The 5,492-nt window shown below is 48.7% G+C and overlaps 1 long non-coding RNA gene across 1 annotated transcript; it reads left to right on the top strand.

Annotated features, from left to right (window-relative positions):
• The first annotated feature begins 354 nt into the window (after nt 1-354).
• Nucleotides 355-4,910, top strand: LOC125481590. The gene is made up of 3 exons (XR_007261401.1): nt 355-500; nt 1,718-1,801; nt 4,818-4,910. It is a non-coding gene; the product is annotated as an uncharacterized LOC125481590 (long non-coding RNA).
• The last annotated feature ends 582 nt before the right edge of the window (nt 4,911-5,492 follow it).

Genomic DNA, 5,492 nt, shown 5'->3' with positions numbered 1-5,492 from the left:
AAGTGTAGGATTCTGTTCGGCATGGACTGGCTGGACCAAAGGGTCTGTTTCTGTGCTGTATTACTCTATAACTCTGTACAGATTACAGAGGGCATGGAGGACTGTACATGCGTCATTGTTGAGCATACTTGAAGGTAAGATGGACTAAATTTTGTTTCAGGAAATCAAGGGATTTGGGGAATTGACGAGAAGGTGCAGTCAATGCCCATGACTACCTGTGAACATTCTGAATATCAGAGTAAGCAAAACGGGCTGAATGGTCAATTCCTGGTCCAGTTTCTGGTGTCCTCCTGAATCATGATCACTCTTCAAATGAAGTGGCAGAATTTAATCACTCTCTTTCTCCTCAGATTTGGATCAGTTATTCTCAGAGCTTCAGTCATTCCTGAAGGTGCTGGACACGGAGTGTTTAAGCTGTGTTGCTGAGTCAAAGAAGGAATCTGTGGCAGAGTTGCTTCAAGAGCTGAACGGAAGTCCGTGTGCACAGCAAACTGGATTCAGTACGTACCATTCACCCATGAGGCCGGTGTCATAAACTCCTTTTTTATTCACACGTGGTATGTGGGCATCACTGGCTGGACCAGCATTTAGTGCATGTTCCTAGTTGCCCTTGAGGAGGTGGTGAGCTGCTTTCTTGAACTGCTGCAATCTATTTGATGTAGGTAGACCCACAGTGCAACTAGAGAGTGATTTGATCCGGTAAGTGATGGAATGGTGATATATTTCCCCATCAGGATGATGTATGACTTGGAGGGGAACTTGCAGAGGGTGATGTTCTCATGTATCTGGTGCCCTTGTCCTTCCAGATGATAAAGATCATGGATTTGAAAGGCGCTCTTTCAGCACCCTTGGTGAGTTGCTGCAGTGCATCTTGTAGATGGTACTGAGTATCGGTGGTGGGAGAGTGGATGCTTGTGGATGTGGTGCCAATCAAGCAGGCTGCTTTGTCCTGGATGGTGGTGAGCTTCTTGAGTGTTGTTGGAGCTGCACCCATCCAGGAAAGTGAGGCAGATTCCATCACATTCCTGACTTGTGCCTTGTAGATGGCTTTGGGGAGACAGGAGATGAGTTACTCACTGTAGGATTTCTTGCCTCTGCCTCGCTCTTGTAACCACTGTATTTATGTAAGTAGTCTGGTTAATTTGCAGTCAATAATGGTATCTTCACGTCCTGGGCTCCCTTGGAATGAAAACATTTGAGTTTTGCCTCTTCCCTTTCTTTGAAGAGCAGAGGTCACAGGGTTCAGTGTGCTTGTACCTGAACTGCTTTCCAAATGCACAGATAAATTGCTTCTTGTTTAGCCTCTGGGAAGAACTTCATAGAATCATAGAATCCCTCCAGTATGGAAGCAGACTATTCAGCCCATCGGGTCCACACCAACCCTCTGAAGAGCATCCCACCCAGATCCACGACACCCCCGTCCCATCCCTGTGACCCTGCATTTCCCATGGCCAATCCACCTAACCTACACATCCCTGGATGCTATTGGCAATTTAGCATGGCCAATCCACCTAACCTGCACATCTTTGGACTGTTGTAGGAAACTGGTGCACCCACAGGAAAGCCACGCAGACAGTCATCCGAGGGCAGACCATGTCGACCATTCCTGAACTGGGGAAGTGGGAAGTTTAGAGGGGAAACTTTTCAGGACAGACACTTTTGCACATAGCAAACCAATGACTGAGGATGTCTAATGAGAGATTCTCCTGTGTTTCAGTGCCAGCTGAGGATGCAGATTACATGTTCATGAGTTGTGTTACTCTGACAGAGAATCGCTCGGAAATGCAGCTCCCCACAAACGGTAGGTGGTATTCCCTTTCTTTGCAGATTTCCTGAACAACCCATTCGAGTGGCAGTGCTGCTGAGAGCCAGTAAATGGCCGCAGACCTCAGCAGCTAATGTCCTCCTGTATTTTCATGTCACCTGTGGCTGACTGGGTAGCAGTCCTGCCTCTTGAATCTGATGGTCATGGACCAAGTCCCTCTCCTGAAGTTTGAACACGATACTTAGGCTGCCATTCCAATGCAGGGTTAATGAAGCACTGGACTGTCGGAGGTGCTGGCTTTCAGGTGAGACATGAAATGGAGGCCTGGTATGCATCTACGTTGAAAAGACCCCAGGGCGCTGCTATGAAGGCCAATGGGGGAGGGGTAAAGTTAATCATTAGTGTCCTGCACCATAATTACCTCTCAATCAGTATCTAAAAGCAAACCTGCTCAATATCTCTTTGTGGGATCTTGCTATGTTGTTGTTGGCAGACATGTTTCCTTTATTACAGCAGTGACAGCACTTTACTGGCTGTTTTGAGGGGTTTTTTTCCTCAATCATTCACGGGATGAGGGGGTCACTGGCCAGGCAGCATTTCTTGCCCATCCCTAATTGCCCAAAGGGCAGTTAAGAGTCAACCACATTGCTGTGGGTCTGGAGTCACATGTAGGCCAGACCAGGTAAGGATGGCACTTTTCTTCCCTAAAGATATTAGTGAACCAGATGGGTTTTTCCTGACAATTGACAATGGATTGAAGGTCATCGTTAGACCCTCAATTCCAGATTTTTATTCAATTCAAATTCTACCAAATGCCATGTTGGGATTCAAACCATGATTCCTAGAACATTACCTGGGTCTCTGGATTAACAGTTCAGCAATAATACCACTCGGCCATCGCCTCCTCTTGATAGTGCATTGAGACAGGAGTTCTAGAGAAGCTGTTTTGCTGGGGAATTTATTAGTTGGAAGCTGGTTCCAGTGAGAGTGAACCATATCTCTACACCTACAGGAAACAAACTTAGTGAGGCCGCAGAGCCTGTCAGCTCCTGTATAGTGAACGGTCCCTCCTATTGGCTCTCATCAAAGGGCAGTGGGCTCGGATTTGGTCACTTTCTCACATGAGACAGGGGTGACTGATGGGAGGTGGGGGGAATACAGATATATTTTTGGTCAGCACAGGCCACTATTAAAGAGGAGTGGGAGTAGGCCCTAAGGCCCTTTGAGCCTGTTTATTGATTCATCGTGGTCTATCTTTCACATCAACTGCAGACTCCCATAGAGGTGAAGAGGAGATCAGTGCTGGACATTGCCACTTCCTACAGACAAAGGGGGTGGCCATGGGTACCCGCACGGGCCCAAGCTACGCCTGCCTCTTTGTAGGTTACGTGGAACAATCCCTCTTCCGTCCTACACCGGCCCTAAACCCCACCTCTTCCTCCATTACATTGATGACTGTATCGGCGCCGCCTCGTGCTCCCACGAGGAGCTCGAACAGTTTATCCACTTCACCAACACCTTCCACCCCAACCTTAAGTTTACCTGGACCATCTCTAATACCTCTCTCCCCTTCCTGGACCTCTCTGTCTCCATATCGGGCAATCACCTAGAAACCGATATTCATTTCAAGCCCACCGACTCCCACAGCTACCTAGAATACTCCTCCTCCCACCCACCTTCCTGCAAAAATGCTATTCCCTATTCCCAATTCCTTCGCCTCCGCCGCATCTGCTCCCAGGATGAGGCATTCCACTCCCGTACATCTCAGTTGTCCTTGTTTTTCAAGGACCGTAACTTCCCCCGCTTAGTGGTCGAGAACGCCCTCAACCGTGTCTCCAACATCTCCCGCAACTCATCCCTCACACCCCGTCCATGCAATAAGAACCAAAAGAGAATCCCCCTCGTCCTCACGTACCACCCCACCAACCTCCGGATCCAACGCATCATCCTCCGACACTTCCGCCATCTGCAATCCGACCCCATCACCAAAAACATCTTTCCCTCCCCACCCTTATCTGCTTTCCGGAGGGACCACTCTCTCCGTGACTCCCTTGTCCACTCCACACTCCCCTCCAGCCCCACCACACCCGGCACTTTTCCCTGCAAGCACAGGAAGTGCTACAGCTGCCCCCATACCTCCTCCCTCACCCCCATCCCAGGCCCCAAGAAGACTTTCCACATCAAGCAGATGTTCACCTGCACATCTGCCAATGTGGTATACTGCATCCGCTGTACCCGGTGTGGCTTCCTCTACATTGGGGAAACCAAGCGGAGGCTCGGGGACCGCTTTGCAGAACACCTACACTCGGTTCGCAATAAACAACTGCACCTCCCGAACCATTTCAACTCCCCCTCCCATTCCTCAGACGACATGTCCATCCTGGGCCTCCTGCAGTGCCACAACGATGCCACCTGAAGGTTGCAGGAACAGCAACTCATATTCCGCTTGGGAACCCTGCAGCCCAATGGTATCAATGTGGATTTCACCAGTTTCAAAATCTCCCCTCCCCCTACCGCATCCCAAAACCAGCCCAGCTCGTCCCCGCCTCCCTAACCTGTTCTTCCTCCCACCTATCCCCTCCTCCCACCTCAAGCCGGACCCCCATCTCCTACCTACTAACCTCATCCCGCCCCCTTGAATTGTCTGTCCTCCCTGGACTGACCTATCTCCTCCCCAACACCCCACCTACACTCACCTTTACTGGCTCCATCCCTGCCTCTTCGACCTGTTTGTTTCCTCTCCACCTATCCTCTCCTCTATCCATCTTCTATCCGCCTCCCACTCTCTCCCTATTTATTTCAGAACCCCCTTCCCCTCCCCCTTTTCTGATGAAGGGTCTAGGCCCGAAACGTCAGCCTTTCTGCTCCTATGATGCTGCTTGGCCTGCTGTGTTCATCCAGCCCTGCACCTTGTTGTCTTGGACATTGCCAACACTGCTGAGTTGCAGCAATTAGCATGTGGTAGCAATGCACTATTGGTACTACAGTGAAGACTATGTGCATCTTCCTGATTCATCCAATACTTTGAAGTAATTCCACTGTTATCCAACAGCAAGCGAGCTGCCGAATGTTCTGGCGATCATCGAAGACACAGAAGATGTTTCACCCTGCCCCCCACTATTGGATGATTTCCAAACGAAAGTGGTAAGGTCAAAGTTTATGAATAACATTAGGACTGGCAATCAAGCTTGTTAAATCACATTGCTCAGCTCTAAAAGGGCACATTCCACAGAGTTCTGAGAGATATTAGACCCTAAGAAGTAGGAAAAGGAGGCTTTTCATGAGTCCACTCCACATTCAATGAGATTATAGCTGATCTGATCATCCTCAACTCCACTTTTCCCCTTTTTCCCCATAACTCTGGATTCCTTTCATGGTTAAAATTCTATCTCAGGCTTGGATCTACTTACGATTAAGCCTCAACAGCAAGCAGCCTCCACATTCACTTACTGTGAAGCACATTTCTGCTCTCCAAATTATATGAAAGATATAGAGACACTGGAGAAAGTGTGAGAAAATGATTTTACCACAACGAACAACACCCCAGAAGTCATAACTGGCGAGAGAAACTTAAGCAGGCTTGGATGCCTTCCTATTTGACAGAGAACTTTGAGAGATGACCTAGTTGAGATCTTCAAAATTATGAAAGGGCTTGACAGAGTGAGTGTTAGAGAAGATGCTTTCATGTGCGCTGAGTTCAAAACTAGAGACCAGTAACCATGAATAA

Source organism: Rhincodon typus, unplaced genomic scaffold, assembly GCF_021869965.1.
Source record: "Rhincodon typus isolate 14 unplaced genomic scaffold, sRhiTyp1.1 hic_rhity00002708, whole genome shotgun sequence".
Lineage (NCBI taxonomy): Eukaryota > Metazoa > Chordata > Chondrichthyes > Orectolobiformes > Rhincodontidae > Rhincodon > Rhincodon typus.
The sequence above is the reverse complement of the archived record's forward strand: the minus strand, read 5'-3'. Positions and strand labels throughout refer to the sequence as shown.